The sequence below is a fragment of the Monodelphis domestica genome, chromosome 8 (assembly GCF_027887165.1).
Source record: "Monodelphis domestica isolate mMonDom1 chromosome 8, mMonDom1.pri, whole genome shotgun sequence".
Taxonomy (NCBI): Eukaryota; Metazoa; Chordata; class Mammalia; order Didelphimorphia; family Didelphidae; genus Monodelphis; species Monodelphis domestica.
The window spans coordinates 139,817,592-139,836,180 of record NC_077234.1 but is presented as its reverse complement, the minus strand read 5'-3'; positions in this window follow the sequence as shown (position 1 = coordinate 139,836,180).

Genomic DNA, 18,589 nt, shown 5'->3' with positions numbered 1-18,589 from the left:
AGGATAAAATTGATTTGGACTTAGTTTGCCAAAGATCTTGGTGTGACTGAGTTTCAATTTTGGACTATATTTCCTGGATGGACATTTGATTACACAGTTAATTTTACCAAAGTAGTTTCCTACGCACTAATAAATTTTGTTTATCATAAGCTCTGATTTTTCCAAATCTAGTTTAAAAACTCACTCAATTTTCCTCTCTTGAGCCAACTTTCTTCCCTACTGCCTGAGACACAAAGTGAGTCATGGAGGTTTTATTGAGTGAAGTGGATTCTGGAAAGGAATTTAGAGGCTTTGCTGGTGGGCACTGTGATTTGGGTTAGGACATACAGGCAACAGAGGACCTAGCTCCTTCCTGAAGAGAAGGACTTATTCATAATAGTAGCACAACAGGTTTTCCACTTCTTCTTACCTAAAAAATGACAGTCAATGTGTTCTATCTAGAGAATATAGGAAATGGGTGGCAAAATGGCTTCTCAACTTCTCTGAAACTTTTTGGCATCAGATGTTTCCTGATCAAATAGACTCAGAGAGAGACCATTTAGAATTCAGTCTTATATTGCAAATTATTTAACTTTAATCCTCACTGGCTAAAATAAAACTTGTAATATCAGTGTTGCCTCCCTCATATGATTGTTGGGAAGATCAAGTAAGAAAATGGACATGAAAGAATGATGAACATAGCGGTGACATCCTAGGACACATGTTAACACTCTGTTTCTCTGGGTATATTAATTGAAAACAGTAAAGCAAATACAGCCAAAATAGAGTTCTTATGACCAAATGGAAATTTTGGTTTCAAACTTTGGAAAATTACCTTTTATCAGTCTGTCCTTAAGCATTTATTAATACAATATTAATACAAAAAGGCAAACACATTCATTCCCTTCCCTCAAAGTTTTTATGGGAAAGACAGTATGAAAAAAATTAGACAAAATATTTATCTTGTAAATGGAAAGTAATCTCAGAGGGAAGGCACTAGTAGTGTGTGTGTGTGTGTGTGTGTGTGTGTGTGTGTGTGTGTGTGTGTGTGTCTTCCCCTGTCCCAATGGAATTCAAATTAAGTCTTGAAAAAATCCAGGGAAGCTATGATGCAGGGGTGAGGAGAGGTAGATATGTTCCAAGTGTAGAGAATATTGAAAAAAAAATCTCACCATGGATTTTCTTATGGGATGATCAGCAATAAGACCAGGATCATTATAACATAGATCAGTTGGAAAGGAGTAGAGAGTAAAAAGACTAAAAAAGTAGGAAGAGGCCAAACTACGAGAGACTTAAAATCCCAAAGAAAGGCTTTCATTTTGATATTGAAAGTAATAAAATGTTACTAGCTAGAAAGACCTGAATATAAAGCCAGCTTTAGGTACTTACTAGGTATGTGACCTATGTGATTAACCTATATCTTGCCTCAGTTTCCTCATCTGTAAAATTTGCATAACAGATCATAAAAATAACAGCACCTACATCATAGAATTGTTTTGAGGATTATTAAGAGAATATTTGTGAAGTGCTTAGCCTAGGTCCTGACTTATGAACGTGCTTTATAAATACTTATTCCCTTCTCTTTACTTCCAAGTGAAATTTATTGGGTGTGATGCTTGGTTCAGCAACCAGTGAATGTGAACAGGATTAGAAAATATTGGGAGCAATCCAAGGTCATGGTCTGGCAAGGCTGGATCAGCCATAGTGCAAAGGGGCCAAGAATATGAGTGTAAAGGATGGTAGAGAGTTGAAGTAATTCACAAGGTGACTGAGAAAAAGTGGGGGAAATTTAAAAAGTGGAGAGGCAATGACCTAGGAAAGAATTGAGAAGTGAATGGAGGAGCTTTAGAATAGAGAGAAAGTTGGAATGATAAGAGATTATGTTCAGATAAAGAAATTTTAGAGTTCATCTTCACAGAAGTGGAACAATTGTGGATGATGGTAAGATAAAATATATGACTTTCTCAGTTTAAGAAAGGTAGAATTAAGATCATGGGAATTGAGTAAATTGAGTAATCAGAAAGTTAGGTGTTAAAAAATTTAGTTTTTCTACTAAAAAGTATTGTATTTTTAGAGGTTTATTATAGATTATTAGAAATCAAGGATAAAAAAATACAAAATAAGAAGGCATGTGCCTAGAGCACATAGCCCATTCACAATTCACTTACTACATCTTGAGTGCTTTGAAGCCGAAGCAGAGAGCCCCAAAGTAGGCGGAGAGTCAGTTTAAATACAAATTGTGTTCTTGGCCCAGGTGAGGACTCAGGTGAGATTTTAGGGAATTCTGGGAACTACCAAGGACTTCTGGAATTGAAGTCTGGGATTCAAATCTCCATTTTTATATACCCCCCCCCCATTTGATTCTTATTGGGAAAGGTTTCCCCCAAAAGGATCATGAAAACATAATCAACTTAAAGATTACAATAATTTGAGGATAAGAGGAAAAGAACAAAACCAATAATTTCTAGACGAATTGAAAAAAACCAGTTAGGGGGCAGTCTTCTTTGGCATGAGAGTATACATACAAATAAATGTTCAATCAACCACATCCAAAGTTCATTCTTGATCTTCTTGTGTAGCTTGTGGTCTGGAGGCATCTTCATGTTGTCTTCTCCAAATAGTTCAGTTTCTGGATTCTGAGAGGTAACATGTTTCTTAACCTAAAATTATTCTCAAAAGGAATTTAAACTTTGCAATTTAAAATAATAATATTTTACATTCCCTCCTTGAAGAAGGTGATTGAAAAACACAGAGATCATTTAGGGATGCATGTCTGAGTTATGAGGTATATGAATCAATTGGCAAGAGAAATTAAAAAGACATCAGAAAAATCAAAATAAAAAAGATAATTTCTGAATGAAAATATAGACTATCAAAGTCTTACGTGTAAAAATTCTAAGTAAAGGAAAAATAAATCTATAACAGGTCCTTAAATCAGGGCCCAATTAAAATCATCTAAGCAAGTAAGCATTTACCCAGTCAGTAGTCAGGACTACAGAGAGTTGCCATACTATAAGAAGGAAAGGAACTAGAATTCTGATATATATATATATATATATATATATATATATATATATATATATATATATATTTTAATGTCCCATAGTAGGTGAAGATTAAAATTAACTTTCCCCCGATTATGAAGTTTATATTATAACCCATGCCTATTTTTAGATCTAATTACCAAAAGTATAAAAATCCCACTTAATCATTAAGTGGGAGGTCTGTGACCCTCATGTGCAATAGTGGGTGATGAATCAGAATTAAACAAACTGTATTTTGGCAGTCTTAAAGCAAAGCTTCAACTGTTATTGGTGGATGTGAAATTAGGGTGTGAACTTTAGATTTACTCCACCCTGCTTAGTCTAACTAAACAGGAATGTCTACACCCCTACTCAAGAATTAAGTATTGAGAAGGATAGCCTATGACAGACATGTGCTAGCAAATGACAAATCAGAAACAACTGAAAAACCCCTGGACTATCCTAAATCAAGCTTAAGCTACCATTGGTACATGTGAGATGCAGGAAAGTGATGTAAAAATGGTCTATATATTTCATGTCACTTCCTCTCTCTGGCTCTTTTGCAGAGAGGTGGCTCTGGCGGCAGTGTGCTAAGCATCTTGGCATCTTGACGTGGCAGCAGCTATTGTCCAGGTTTGGCAGTGAGAGTCCTTGATACACTACTGGGGAAGCATAATAACCTAGTTCAGTTGAGGCATCTTCTCTGAGCTCTCTCGGAGTTTAGGCTGATTCTTTTCTCCTTTACCTTCCAAAACACTATCCTCTTAGGAAAATTTCTAATCTTCTGAAACGACCTGGTGGAGGTCTTTGAACTCCCCCTGGCACAGGCCAGATGGGAGAAATCCTATACCCTTTCCCTCCCTCTTTTCCTTAATTCTTCCCTCCATATTAATTAAACCACCATAAAATTTCCAAACTGACTTGGGTATTTTATTTGGGATATTCCATGGTGACCAATTAAATTAGATTCTGAAAAACAAAACGAAAAACAAACTAGCTTCAGGAGAGTCTTACCTCTCGAGAAAGACTTCCCCAGGTCCTCGGCTTTGCTGAGACCCAAGGACCAACTCTTCCTGCCTGGGTTGAACAAGGGGCCAGAAGTAAATTAATTAGTGCTTAAGCTAAATATCTTACTCTGCCCTCTCTCTGATTTTCTTGTTTCACTCTTTCTACATTTTGTAATTAAATTGTAAATAAATCTCTTTGGAATAAATTAAATTCCTGGTGACCATACTCTTAAATAATCCAGTGCAATCCTTTTAAAAATAACTCTTCCCCCCCCCCTCCCCTTATAAGTATGAGAAATGAAGTTTGAGTGAGTTTGGAACTGTGATCCAGGCCCTGAAATAATTAAATAAGGAAAATATCTTGAGAGCCATTATATAACAGCCACCATAATCTAGTTTGGGTAATATGGATTGAATGAATCCCAGGAAAGGTGAATTAATGAAGATGTTAGAGGGAGATTCTGGAAGTGGCAAGGGGAACCAAGGAGCATTCTGATTTTCCCACATGCCCACATACAGGTAATGGGGTTATGGAGGCACTTAGGTGATACTGAAGAAAACTCTGGCTTAAAATCTAGCCTCAGATAGTTAATGCTTTTCTGGGATAGTTGCACTACTTTGGAACATCTCTGACTGATTTTTTTTAACTTATTAAATGTTTTTTCAACTACATGTAGAAATCACTTTTGACAATTGTTATCTGATGTTTTGTGATTCATATTCTCTCTCTCCCCTCCTCTCCCTCTCCAAAACAGTAGTCTCATATAATTATACCACTATTGTCACATAACACATAGTTCCATATTCTTCATATCATGGAAGAAAAAAATATCAAAAATATAATAAAAAATTAATAATGGAAATAAAGTAAAACATCGCATGCTTTGATTTACATGCCGACTCCAGTAGTTTTTTCTTGGGCTGAGGTTGATCACCAAACATTATTTCTCTTACTGGGTATACTATTCTCCTGGTTCTGTTAACTTTGCTTTGTATCAGTTCATGTTAAATCATTTCAGCTTTTTCTGAATTCATCTAGTATACCCTTTTTTATGGCACAATAATATTCCATTACAACTATATATACCAGAACTTGTTCAGCCAATCTCCAATTAATGGATACCCGCTCAGGTTCCAATTTTTTGCCACTAAAAAAAGAGATGCTAAAAATATTTTTGTACGAGTAGGTCCTTTCTTCCTATCTCTGATCTCTCTGGGAAACAGACCCAGTAATAGTATTGCTGGGTCAAAGGGTATCCATATTTTTATGGCTCTTTGAGTGTGGTTCCAGATTGCTGTCCAGAAAGATTGTATCAATTTCCACATCTACCAACAGTAAATGTTACAATTTTCCCACATCCCTTCTAGCGTTATTTTCTCTTTTGGTCACATAAGCCAGTCTCATAGGTGTGAGATGGTATATCACTATAAATGGTTTTAATGTTCATTTCTCTAATCAATAGTGATTTAGGGCATTTTTTCATATGACTATGTTTTTAATTTCTTGATCTGGAAATTGCCCGTTCATATCCTGTGATGATTTATCAATTAGAGAATGCTTTGTGTTCTTATAAATTTGACTCAGTTCTCTCTATTTTTGAGAAATGAGGCCTTTGTCAGAGATACTTGCTATAAAAACTTCCCTGATTTGTCATTTCCCTTCTAATCTTGGTTACTCTTTTTTTTTGGCACAACTTTTTAAATTTAATTTAATCAAAATTATCCATTTATCTTTTTGTTATTTCCTCTATCTTATTTGGTCATAAATTTTTTTCTTACCCATAAGTCAGACAATTTGTAGAAATTAAATTTATATATCTAGTAATAAACATATTATATTTTATGAGGTTTATTAAAGATCATTAGAAATCAAGTAATAAAAAAGACACAAAACAAAGACCAATTGCCAATGACTGATTAGCCCACTCAAAATCCCCATGCTTAGCTTACTGCCATGCTTACCACCATACTTTCTGCATCATTGCAAAGGAAGAGAGAGAGAGAGAATGGGAGGTGTTACTGCAAGTTAAATACCAATAAAGTGATCTCACCAATGTGGAGATACAGGAGAGATTACAGGGATTTCTGGGAAATACCAATGACTTCAAGGGAATGAAGTCTAAGGTTCAAAATCTCCATTTATACAAATTAAACTATTCTGTGTTCTCCTAATGTGTTTATGATATCATCCTTTATTTCTAGATCAAGTTTTCATTTTGACTTTATCTTGGTATATGATGTATGATGTTGGTCTATGCCTAGTTTCTGCCTTAGTATTTTCCATTTTTCTCTGAACTTTTGTCATGTAGTAAGTTCTTTCTCCAAAAACTTGGATCTTTTGAAAACTGTTACTATGCTGAGTAACTACTGTATGTGTTAATTACCTACCTAACCTATTCCATTGATACACTACTCTATTTTACCCAGTAGTAGGTTGTTTAGATGATTGCTACTTTAAAGAATAATTTGAAATCTGGTTAGGCCTCCTTGCTTCATTTTTTTTTCATTAGTTCCATTGATATTCTTGAACTTTAGCTTTCCTGGATGATTATTTTTACTAGATCAATGAGATAATTTTGGTGTAGTTTGATTAATATGGTACTAAAAAGGTAAATTAATTTAGGTTACTTTGTCATTTTTATTATATTGACTTGTTTTTTAAATTGTTTAGGTCTGACTATTTGTGTGAAAAGTGTTAGAACCACTGAGACTGGGAGATTATGAGGAGGTATGTGTATGTTACCCATTGAGGAATTTGTATAAGAAAAAGACAAACCACTAGAGAGAGGTCCATTGAGGAAGTCAGATTAGAAGGCTATTCAAAGTTTTCTATTGACACCCATCCTCTTGGGATATGGGGATATCATGTTCTCTGGAACACAAAAGGTTCATTTTATGTGAAAGAGTACCAAGTTAAGGAAAAACCTAGAGAAATAAGTAAAGAAGGAAGAGCTCAAGTTGGATTGGTTCTCAAAATTTGCTACAATGCTAGAGTGAAGAAAGAGACTGGGATTCAGGTGATCTGGATTGATTCTGACTTCAGACTCTATGAATTCTCAGGATTGAAGAGGCTGGAAATAAATAGACATGACCAATGTATATTTTGAAATAAAAACTTGGCAGACATGAAAATAGCATTAAACAACTGCAGCTATAAAGTACATGCTAGCATTCATTTAAATATTATTTCCCTTCATAGAGAATGCTTTCCCCCTCTTCCCACAGCCTTTAAATGATACTTTTCAGCACAGAGCACCTTGTGCTTCTGGGCTATCACCTTTAGGATTGTAGGGCCACCATGCCCATTTTGTTTGGTTTCAGCGTGTCCAACACTTTGTAACCCCATTTTAGTGTTTTCCTGGCAAAGATACTGAAGTAGTCTGTCATTTACTTCTCTAAATCATTTTATAAATGGTGAAACTGAGGCAAACAGGGTAAAGTAATTTGCCATGGATCACATGGCTAGTAAGTGCCTGAGGCTAGAACTGAACTTGAGAAGATATGTCTTTCTGACTTCAGGTCTGTCATGCTATCCATTATTCCACATAGTTGTCCTGCCATATCCCTTGTCTGAGAGCTCAAAGTGGCTTATGCTTTTCTAATCCCCTTTTCTTGTCAACTTTGAAGAAGCTGAGTAGCATAGGGATTCCCTCTCAGACAAGTGTGGGGACCTATCCACCCTTGCCATTCAGAACTCAAGCTTAACCTTCTCCTAGTCACTATACTCTTTCCTTCCTGCATAATCTCTAAGAACTTTTTTTTTTTCTGTTGTGGTACAGTGAAATGGTTACTGCATTTAGAATAAGGGAACTTCACATTGAATTCTGGCTTTGCTACTGACTGATAGTGTTAATGTCTCTGGCCTTGATTTTCCTAATAAATGATGGAATTGGACTAGATGACTTTGAGCTCCCTTTTAATCATAAATCTTCAGTATATTCCTAGATTCAATATCTGGCACTAAATAAAACCTAACTTTCTCCTGAAGACATCACATCTCTGGGATCCTCTTCCTGGGCCCTCCAGTTCACCATCCTGACTAGGCTTCACTTCACCACCTCTGATGTAGAATTCGGTATGCTCCTTGTTCAAATGCCCATTTAAGACTTACCCTTGCCTGTACTACTGGCAATCAACAAACCCCTCATTTCTGTTAAAATCATTCCATCCTACTTATATTTCAGTTCTTTCTTCTGTCGACCCTCAGGTTGTCATACTTCATCCTCAATAAAATTGTGTACCTGGCAAATAGTGCTCTTCTTAGCCCCAATCAATGCTTTGAATTCACTCGCCTTTTGCTTTCTCAACTCACTCAAGTCTCTGACCTTTCTACTTGGCTTACTTCACTAGAAACAGCAAACAGAGTTTGCCTCAAGTGCCAGAATTCCTAATTATAGTTCAGCAACAACTTTATACATTGAATTTGACCTTTATTTTGTGCTGATTACTATTGTTTTCGTTTATATTGCTATATACATGGTTTATGTTGGTCTTTTGGCTCTACTTTCTTCACTTTGTAACACTCTATTTGATCTTCTCATGTCTTTCTGATTTTTTTACATCTGTTCATTACCTTGATGTTTCAGTCAGTTTGAGCTTTCATCTATGTGGGTACTTCCTCCAACTGTGATATTGTAACTCAGCCATGCCTTCTTATCCTCTATGATTTGTGTCTCTGCCTCCTGTCCATATTGTGCAGAGGGTCCACCTGATATTCTACAAGACTTTAAATCCTTTGATGTCGGGAGAATACTGAAAGGGCGTGTGGGCTGTTCACTCTCACTATGTGATTAGTCCACCTCCTTTTTTAGTCACATATCTTTATGTTAGCATCCTTTAGGATGAGTCTATGCATTTATTCATTTGGTAGTATGTTGCACCAGAAGTTAAAATCAATATTAGGAAAGTTCAATGCAATTAAGTAAAGTCCTAATGATAATATTTTAGGAAGAAAATGGAAGAATAGAAATCAAAAGAAAATGGAGTCTTTACAAAAAGTCATTAAGAGATCAATTCTCAAAGTATCTCAGGAAGCAAAAGAAGCCAATGAACTGGGGAGAGGAGAAGGAGGAACTTCAAGATTAATGCTAGAAATAGCTGAATAAACATCAGCAATTTCTAACCTTTCCCAATTGTGAAAATTAAATTAACTCTCCCCTGATTGTGAAGGTTAAAATTAACTCCCCTGCCCATTTTTAGATTTAATCACAAAAAGTGTACACATCCCACTTAATCTTTCAGTGGGGGAGGTCAAAGACCCAGGTGTGCCATAGTGGGTGATAAATCAAAATGGACTGACTGCCCCTTGGGCAGTTCTAAGCAAAATTATAGACTATAATTTGTCCATGTAAAAAGTAGTGGAAGGCACAGGAAGTGACACAAAGAAGCATCTTTAAAAGGAGTTACAACTTCCTGTGAAGGGAGTTTTCTCATTCTTTGGAGTTCTGAGTTTGAGTTGGAGGCTGATGAAAAATTTGCTTACTGGACCTGAAACCTTGGACTTGGTGAGACTGTTCTTAAATCTCTCCCTTTGCACTGAAACGTGGTGAGTGAAAGGCTGACTCCTTTCCTGGATTTTCTGAAGGAAATTGCCTCAGAAAAGACCAACCCTCTTGAGAGAGGATCCCTGCATCCCCAGGTCCTCCACTGAAAAGCTGAGGCCTCTCTGGCTAAGGGCTAATTAGGCCTGCCTGGGTTGAGCCAGGGGCCAGAGCAACATTCTTAGTGAGTAGGCTAGATATCTTACCCTATCCTCTCTCTGATTTCTTACTTCACTCTTTCTGTATTTTGTAAATAAATTGTTAAATAAATCTCTTTGGAATTTCATAAAATTCCTGGCAACCCTACTCTTGAATACTCCAGTCCAACCTTTTATACAAAAAAACCTTTAAATTTCTACCCCTTCCACAATATATGTAAAAATCTCTGAGTCTCTTTAAGATTAAACTACATATGAGTTGAGGATATTCTTATTATAAAGGTTTTGGTAAGGAACAAACAGCCTTTTGGAATTCATTTTAAACAATGAAGCACAATTTTACCATCTCATATTAGACTAAAACATGTAGAGAATATATGGTTTCATTATGCTAATTGTTTGTTAATGATTAAACAGATTTGATTTGGTTTAATGATACATCACTTTTAAGGGCCCTCTTAAAAAATGTCTCATTTATACATTGAAACCATTTAAGATTGTTTGCAAATTATAGCAAAAAATTCTATTCAGTGACCCCTTTGAGAATACCAGGATAATATTAGCAAAAAGAATAGACTATATATGTTATGGGAGGAGGAAGACACCTTCAAGAAAGGATTATAATGATTTATGTTAAAAGCAATTAAAACCATAGAGATGGGAGGATCTTTATTTTGAATAAGTTTCATATCATCATTAAAATTTGATACCTATTTCACTACATCCAAGTAATCAGTAAAATCATTAAAGCACGAAGGGACCTAAAAATATAGAACACTTCACTCAAGACCTCTCTCTATATTCACATTTACTATTTCATTGATGGGCAGTTGCTCTTTGGGTCAAATCATTCAGCTTTTTCCAAATCCACTTTCGTTATCTACAAGGCAAGATAAGAAATTGGCAAATGCTTTGCTGAAGTGCAGTTAAACTATATCTATGGCATTTCCCTCAGATATGAGTTTAGTAAACTTGTCAAAAACTGACATGAGTTAAGTCTGATCTGATTTCTACACAATGAAGCAATTTGATCATTTGATAATTATGGCTCCCTTTTGAAAAACTCATAAATTAAAATGTTTTCAGAGTTTCCCAGAAATCTATGGCAGGTACAATGTCAAAGGCTGTTTCATGCTTCAAATGCTTCTTTTTTTCCCTCTACAAAGTATTGGGGCAACCTTAGACTCTTTTTAGTCATGCTGCAGCTTTCCTTTAACCATATTTATTCTTTCATAGTACAGGGATGTAATTCATTGTGGTGGCTTGAACCCCCTGAAGGCACTTAGGTACATATTGTCATTACACTTTTCTTCGGCTTAAACTCAAAGAATAATCAAATGATCAGATGGGTTTATGATCTCATAGTATGCTTTCCAATAATGCAGAGCACAAAGTGCTGATGGCTGCCAATTTTATATCATTCTTGTCTATATCTTTCCATGAGTTTGTGTGTGTGTGTGTGTGTGTGTGTGTGTGTCTTGGGATTCGAGAAGGTTAGATCTGTTAATCCAATGTGTATTTCTTCACATTCTCTTTCTATGGTAATTATAAGAAGAGAAATACTGAATTAAAATTAGTTTGGTAGTTCTGCCTTCTCTCATCATCACCTCTAAATTCTAGAGTTCCTCACATTTCTATTATCTTCTGGCATCAAATTACCTGATAAACTCTCCGTTTTTCTAATTTCCATTAATTTCCAAACTTTACTATATTAGAAATGTATTGTAAGTGACGTTATTCTTTTGAGAATATGGCACTCTCTTACATGAATTACCTTAATTTCATTTTCTATACATATGTTTTTAAAATGCAGATTTTTGGGGTAATTTTGTTACACCATCAAGCTATTTATACAATCTCTCATTTATATAATTATCAAAATTATTTGATATGGTGACATTAGAATTCCATTCTTGAGAGCTTTTTAAAATTCTTTGATTTTTCTAGGAGAATTTTGGCTTTGAGGTCATTTAAAATTCATTGCCATTGGATTCATTAATATACATATATACACACACACATTACTAGATTTAAACTCAAGCAAAAACTTTCTACTTGTGTCATTTTTTATCAGTTCTCAATTAATGAGCACCTACATTTTTTAGATTTTGTTCATTTTCTCCTATGTTGCAGAGATCCAGTTGGAAGGAGAGAAAAGGAAGAAATTGCAAAATGGTTTTGATGTTTAAAAGAAGGAGTAAATAGTTTTTTTTTTTTTTGAGTGCGAAGAAGATATAAGGGCTGGCCCAGTATTTTGTAAATTTAATTGTGTAAATTGAGAAAACTTAATGAATACCAAGAAAAAGAAATCTAGAAAGAAAAGAGGAGAGAAGAGGAAATTGAAAATCAAGAAAGATATTCTAAGGTGACTATTGATTTAAAGCCAGGAATAGAAATGAAGTAATCAAAAGCATTACTCCAACACTTTATCATTCCTCTTTTCAACTGTTTCCCATGGGAAGGATCTTGGCTTTTATTAGTTAGCCTAAAACCTAACTTAACCTTTTCTTTTATCAAAATTTCTACTGAGATTTGAAGCCAACTGAAGAGAACCTTTTTTTTCCCCTCTTAAACTATTCATATGAGTGCTTTGTTGTTCTGATGACTTAGAAGAGGTATATCAAAATACACATGAATGACACAAAACTATTTTTAATAGTCAGCTGTTTTGTTAATTTGTGAGCAAGAAGGGAAATGATTATTTGAGCAAACCCTTTAAAATAAGAAATTCCAATGAAATTTTGAAAATTGTCTGTTATGTGTATAGGTATAAAGTTAAAGTTGAGTGTTCTTATTCTGTCTATATCCATCTGATATCTCCCAATGAAAACAACATTTGTTTCCAGGATTGTATCAGCTTTCATTCTTTCTTTCCTTCACATAGCCTAGAATATGTAGGCAGAGTTATTAAAATATTCATAGTTTATCCCTGAATATTAGCAGGATAATTCTTAATTTTACCCAGATAAAATGTAGGGCACTGATTGTAAGAAATGCTGCTGCTATTGATAGCATATTTTTATATATTATCTCTTTCTTTCTCCCGAGGCTTTTTTCTCTATTACTTTTTCTTGTTCTCCTTCCTTGCATGTGTGGGTATACATATAAATATATTTACGGAAGTGTTTTGTTGTTGTTGTTATTTCTTTGTTTCTATTTAAAGTCAAAAAGGTCTGGGTTGGGATTCATTCACAAGCCTTCATTTCAGACTAATAATGCCACTGCTTTTGCCATTAGTGATGATGATAAACTAAGATCTATATTATACAATAATGAAATTTACAATATATAAAAGTACATCAGTAATGCATGCATTTCATATTCCATTACAAATAACATTATGTTGCTTCTTTGCCCTATCACAATCTTATAAGTGCTTATTATCTCTTTTTACTTTGCTCCCTTCTCCTGGATCCCACTCCTGGATTACTTATTTGCTTGGTTTTTTTGTTTTTGTTTTTTACAAGAACAAGTTTATGGTAGGGAAGACTTTTTAGGGGATATAAAGGGAGTTAGGACATAGAAATTCTTTGATAAGACTGTGCAATAAAATCCTGTCAAAAGAATCAGAGATAAATAAGAATTATATGAATTAGAAAATTTGAAATTTCAATGACCTTTCTCACCCTTCATTTAGGTCTCCACCTTTGATTTCATCCACTTAGGAAATTCTCTTAATCATATTTACATAGGCAACTGATTATTACACAACTTACAGTATATATAAGTTATTTAAATAACTGTCTTGGTATGCTAGAGTTGCCCTTCTATGTGTGATGAAGATGTATCAGACTGACTCTACCTTGGACCCAGAGTGATTTGAAAAAACTGTCTTTAAGACCCAGAGTAACTTGAATAAACTGTCTTTGCAAATTGCAGTCAGAATGAATATCCACTGCCTTATCTGACCAGCCACTTCTCAAGATCTCTCTCTGAGACAAGATAGCCAGGGTTCTTGTGCCCAGATTTGGTATCTCTGGTTTTTGATCCCACACTCTCTGTTTCTGAGTTTATCATTTAGCCTCAACAATGGAATATCTGGCCCTAACACTCAGTTGGTTATTGTGTTGTTAAGCCTTGAGACTGAGTCACTTCATACTCTTATCTGACTGTCTTATGCTAAAAATATGTACTAGTTCCCCCTTGCACCTGGGAATCAGTCACCCTTTTCTGGGAACTTTCCACCCATACCACCTCCAAATCTACCCCTGGGATCTGCCCCTTCCAGCCCCTTTCCCTCCTACCTTCACCAAGAATTCCCAAAATAATTTCCAGCCAGACACACTTGGTGCTTTTTGGTACTAGACTAATTTGCTCCCATGCAGAAGTATGCCCTTGCTTAATAAAGACTTTTTTAATATTATAGGCACTTGATATCACTTGTTTTCCTTTCTACTGAGGGAGAGGTGGATGGAGGTCTCAAATGAGTCCTGTGCTTGTCACAATACTTTGAGGTATAGCTCCCCTTTTGGGGAAGAGAGGGAGAGACTTAAGTTCCATAGAGTCCATGCCTCAGTTTATAAGTGGTAGAAAAATGCCCGAGTCACTAAGAGATTTAGTGATCTTCTCAGGGTCATTAGCCAGTATATATTAAAGATAGAACTTGAGTCAAGTTCTTTCTCAGAGCCGAAGTCTCCATCTTCTACTGTAGAGGTTAAAATGAACAGTTTGACAAAATATAAGAGAATGTGGTTGCTATATTATAACTTGTCAAAATGACTTTTTTATTTACAGCTTTATTTACAAAATAGAGAGAAAGAGTAAAGTAGAGAAATGTGAAAGAGGGTAGAGTAAGTAGTCTAGCTAATCACTCTAAATGTTTCTCCACGCCTGGCTCAACTGAGGCAGGGTCTCATTAACCCTCTATCAGAGGACCCTCAGCCAGAGGGCCGTTTAGCCAGAGGACCCAGTGGTGAATAACCATGCAGCCTCCTCTGTAAACTAAACTCTCCAGAAGTCAGGGAAGGAGTCAGTTTTTCACTCACCCATGTTGTAGTCCAAAGGGGAAGATCCAAGGGCAGTCTTAACAAATGCTAGAGTCCCAGGTCCACACTGAAGAAGGACCACTATCAGCCTCCAAAGCTTCAAAAGAGCTTGAAGACCTGACAAGAAGTTTCAGGCTCTTTTAAAGACCTTTTCCTTAAACCCTTACCTTCCATCTTGGAATCAATACTGTGTATTTGTTCCAAGGTAGAAGAGTGGTAAGGGCTAGCTATTATTATTATTATATATATATATCCTAGACCTATGTTTTGATCAGAAGTATCTTTGATTCATATTCTCAGATATGGATGATCAAGTGGTCATTACATATACTAAACAGTGAAAGGAATTTAGATTTTTGTTTAAATTTGTCTGCATAAAGAACATAGGCTCTTTAAGAAAATAACTTCTGAAAAATTCCTTATTTAAGATAGCTTATAACCTATAGTGTTTGCTAAGCCATTAGATAGGAAAATCATTTAATCAGGAATACAAATTAACTCTAAATATTTAATCCAAATTAGTTTAAATTTGCCTTCAAAGAAAAAAGTTAGGATTTTGGATTTAGAGCAAGAAGGGTCCTTAAAATTAACTTAATCCAGATTTCTTATAGAACAGATGAAGAAACTGAGGCCTATAGAGGTTAAGTGACTTTCCCAGGTCGCATAGATAGTGAGAAAAATGGGATTTAAACTCCTGATCCATTGTTCTTCCTATGGCATCATTTTTCCTCGAAGGGAGAAATTTAAAAAGAGCTAAGCAGTGGTTACTGTTGTATTCAATCATGTAACACTGTGATACTTGGGCTCAATATCTGTAAATTCTATCCAGATATACTTTACTGACAGATCATGAAAGAACGATAAAATTAAATCACAAAGTATTTAATTGAAATAGAATTGGTTCTCACCTGAAATTTCATCAGTGAAGGTAATGAATGCTATTTACCACTGGAGACCAGTAACTACTCTACAGTTTATAATATGAGAGTTGCTTTTGGACAGAGAGATTAAATGATTTGCCTGGAGTCCCATAGCTAGAGCACATCAAAAGCTACACTTGAACGTAGGCTTTCTTGACATTAAGGCCCAGGAAAACCTGCCTTTGTTGAAAAGGGCAACAAAACAAATGACAGGAAAAATCATAGAGCAGGATCATTCTTAGGTTTTCAAAATAAATAAATAAATACTGTTTCCTACACACTTGTGTTTCAATTGGAAGATGGATCAGATCCCCAGAAAACTCACACTTAGACGTGAAGAAAGATTCTGCCTTTAGTGCTGTCTATTTGCTTTGAGTGTTTGGGAAGACTTCTAGTGGAATGGGTGTATGAGAACAGTTTTCTCCAACAGCTGTGGAGACAGTTGAAGCAGGTTCTGTGGCATGCTTAGAGCCTGGTTAGACACGGAAGAAGCCAAGCACAGATGTTGCATCCCAGGTCAGCATCAGTTGTTCCAGAATTTGCCTTGCTCTTGGACTTTGATGACTAGAAGAATGAGTGAGGCTGATGCTTTGGCTCCCACTCTGCCTCACTTAAATCTAATTCATGCCTAAGTCAAGACATCAACCTGTGATATAATTGGTCCTCTTCAAAAAGGACAACCCCCCTCCCCCAAATAATGACAACAATCTGCCTTGAATCACAGCTATCATATTGATTCCTCTCTTCTGTCAGAAGGCAACAATGGCCTGAGTTTCATTGGTTTTTGTGTCCTCCCCCTTCTGCCTTCCCTAACTCCTTAGTGTGGCCATGGAACTGTCTTGTTTTCATTCACTTCAGCATCTGTCATCCACTGAAAAGTCATCCTCTGTTGCTTCTCTGCCTCCAGATCTATCCTTATCCTATTCTCCACTGAACTGTATCCCAGGCAGAAACTCTACCCTAACTGCTGCTGCTGCTGCTGCTGTTTTTAAAAAAATCATTCTTGAGGCCAAAGGTACTTTTTCAGAAAAGTGTCATTGTTCTCTTGGATAGAAACTGCCTACCCCTATGTTTTATGGCTAGTTAACACATGTTCATTGCCTTTAATCAATCTCACAACAATATCCCTAGGCTCTTTCCAGCTCTCTTTATCTGGGACACAAAAAACCTGTTGAGGCACTTATGAGTCTTCCTAACATCTCTCCATGACGAGTCCCCAAAATTTTTGTTAACTCAAAAGAGCCATAAACTACTAGTTACTATTTCTCCTTGTTAAACTAGAGTGTATGAATTCCTTTTACTTTCTCTGCAGTGTGACTCAGTACTGTCCATGGAGTCTCTCTCTCTCTCTCTCTCTCTTTTTTTTTTCCTATGGTTACACACAGGGAGACTTTCTGAATTTTATGTTTTGTATCTCAACTGATCACCAGATAGTTAGTAGTCACACATGCATATTTTCTTAAAACTACAACAAGCCCCGAGATCTTAGCAACATTAGTGTAGAGAGGCACAAGATAGCAGCTTTATGGCTACTTTCCTGCTGTCACAGCAAAATCTGTTTCCCCATAAGTTAGGCAATTATCTTTTCCTGCCTGGGAGAGAAGAAATGAACAGAGAGACTTGTGGGCTTTTCATAACATCATACTCCTATAAGGATAATATAATTAATCCTTTACCTTTCTTTGCTTCAAACAATGAAAGGAAGCAGCATTTCTTAGAGTATATGTCAAAAAAACAAAAACAAAAAAACAAATCAATTTCCCTGTAGTTGACTTAAACAACCTAGGAAAAGTGAATAATAATAGGTAATTTCAATAGGTCATTATAAGATTTGAAAAGCATATTTTTATCTCTTTTCATTCTCATAATTTTTTTAAAGTTTTGGAAAAATTTAATTAATTTCAAATATTTTCCCATGGTTACAAGATTCTCGTTCTTTCCCTCCCCTAACCCCACCTCCTTCCCATAACCAATGCATAATTCCACTGGGTTTTACAAGTGTCATTGATCAAGAACTATTTCTATATTATTGATTTTTGCACTAGCATGATCATTTAGATTCTATATCTCCAATCATATCTCCATTGACTTATGTGATCAAGGAGGTATTTTTCTTCTGTGTTTCCCCTAATTCTTCCTCTGAATGTGGATCGCATTCCTTCTCATAGGTCTTTCAGAATTGTTCTGGATCATTACATTGCTGCTAGTAAAGAAGCCCATTACATTTGATTGTACCACAGTGTATCAGTCTCTGTGTACAATGTTCTCCTGGTTCTGCTCCTTTCACTCTGCATCAGTTTCTGGAGGTTGTTCCAGTTTGCATGGAATTCCTCCAGTTTATTATTCCTTTGAGCACAATAGTATTCCATCACCAACAAATACCAAAATTTGTTCAGCCATTCCCCAGTTGAAGGGCATCCCCTCATTTTCCAACTTTTTGCCACCACAAAGAGTGTAGCTATGAATATTCTTGTACATGTCTTTTTCCTTATTATCTCTTTGGGGTACAAACCCAGCAGTGCTATGGCTGGATCAAAGGGGAGATAGTCTTATATCGCCCATTGGGCATAGTTCCAAATTGACCTCCAGAATGGTTGGATCAACTCACAACCCCACCAACAATGCATTAATGTCCCTACTTTGCCACATCCCCTCCAGCATTCATTACTTTCCTTAGCTGTCATTTCAGTCAATCTGCTAGGTGTGAAGTGGTACCTGAGAGTTGTTTTGATTTGCATTTCTCTGATTATAAGAGATTTAGAACACTTTTTCATGTGCTTATTCACAGTTTTCATTTCTTTACTTAAAATTGCCTATTCATATCCCTCGCCCATTTTTCAATTGGGGAACGTCTTGATTTTTTTGTAAATTGATTTAGCTCTTCGTAAATTTGAGTAATTAGACCTTTGTCAGACATTTTTATAATGAATTTTTCCCTTAGTTTGTTGCTTCCCTTCTAATTTTGGTTGCATTGGTT